Source organism: Capsicum annuum, unplaced genomic scaffold, assembly GCF_002878395.1.
Source record: "Capsicum annuum cultivar UCD-10X-F1 unplaced genomic scaffold, UCD10Xv1.1 ctg40488, whole genome shotgun sequence".
Taxonomy (NCBI): domain Eukaryota; kingdom Viridiplantae; phylum Streptophyta; class Magnoliopsida; order Solanales; family Solanaceae; genus Capsicum; species Capsicum annuum.
The window spans coordinates 1-1,271 of NW_025847790.1; the positions used below are offsets into that span (position 1 = coordinate 1).

Here is a 1,271-nt window from a genome sequence, read left to right on the forward strand (position 1 = left end):
GATCGAACCAGCAAAATTAAACCGAATTTTAAAGGAAAAAAAAAAGGATGGGAAGCAAGACGAGGACTTCCCAGGGGGTCACCCATCCTAGTACTACTCCCGCCCAAACACGCTTAACTTCGGAGTTCTGATGAGATCCGGTGCGTTAGTGCTGGTATGATCGCATCCGTCATTCCCAGCACTCCAAATTCTATTATGCCTCTTTCTTCTCCACCGCCCGTCACACCCCGCACGCGGGCCTCCGCGCCTTGTCCCCTTTCTTGTTTCCGCAAGGAGGAAAAACAAAAAGATTCGCCGATCGAACCGGCAAAATTAAATCGAATTTTATAGGAAAAAAAAGGAAGGGATGCAACACGAGGACTTCCCAGAGGGTCACCTATCCTAGTACTACTCTCGCCAGAGCACGCTTAACTTTGGAGTTCTGACGGGAACTGGTGCGTTAGTGCAGGTATGATCACATCCGTCATTCCCAGCACTCCAAATTCTATTATGCCTCTTTCTCCTGCGCCGCTATTCACACATCGAACGCGCGCCCCTGCGCCTTGCCCCCTTTCTCGTTTCCGCCAAGAGGAAATACAAAAAGATTCGCCGATCGAACCGGCAAAATTAAACCCAATTTTAAAGGAAAAAAAAAGGAAGGGACGCAACACGAGGACTTCGCAGGGGGTCACCCATCCTAGTATTACTCTCGCCCAAGCACGCTTAACTTCAGAGTTCTGACGGGAACCGGTGCGTTAGTGCTGGTATGATCCAATTCGTCATTCCCAGCACTCCAAATTCTGTTATGCCTCTTTCTCCTGCGCCGCCAGTCACACATCGAACGCGCAGCCCTGCGCCTTGCCCCCTTTCTCGTTTCCGCCAAGAGGAAAAACAAAAAGATTCGTCTATTGAACGGGCAAAATTAAACCGAATTTTAAAGGAAAAAAAAAAAGGAAGGGATGCAACACTACTCTCGCCCAAGCACGCTAACTTTGGAGGTCTGATGGGATCCGGTGCGTTAGTGCTGGTATGATCGCATCCGTCATTTCCAGCACTCCAAATTCTATTATGCCTCTTTCTCCTGCGCCGCCAGTCACACATCGAACGCGCACCCCTGCTCCTTGCCCGCTTTCTTCTTTCCGCCAAGAGAAAAAATAAAAAGATTCGCCCATCGAACCGGCAAAATTAAACCGAATTTTAAAGGAATAAAAAAAGAAGGGATGCAACACGAGGACTTCCCAGGGTGTCACCCATCCTAGTACAACTCTCTCCAAAGCACGCTTAACTTCAGA

At 48.9% G+C, this 1,271-nt stretch overlaps 3 non-coding genes across 3 annotated transcripts; all 3 read right to left on the reverse strand.

Moving 5' to 3' along the window:
- Nucleotides 1-49: 49 nt before the first annotated feature.
- LOC124891761 lies at nt 50-168 on the reverse strand. Its single transcript, XR_007049854.1, has one exon. It is a non-coding gene; the product is annotated as a 5S ribosomal RNA (ribosomal RNA).
- Nucleotides 169-343: 175 nt separating this feature from the next.
- LOC124891762 lies at nt 344-462 on the reverse strand. The gene has a single exon (XR_007049855.1). It is a non-coding gene; the product is annotated as a 5S ribosomal RNA (ribosomal RNA).
- Nucleotides 463-638: 176 nt separating this feature from the next.
- LOC124891763 lies at nt 639-757 on the reverse strand. Its single transcript, XR_007049857.1, has one exon. It is a non-coding gene; the product is annotated as a 5S ribosomal RNA (ribosomal RNA).
- Between the last annotated feature and the right edge of the window lie 514 nt (nt 758-1,271).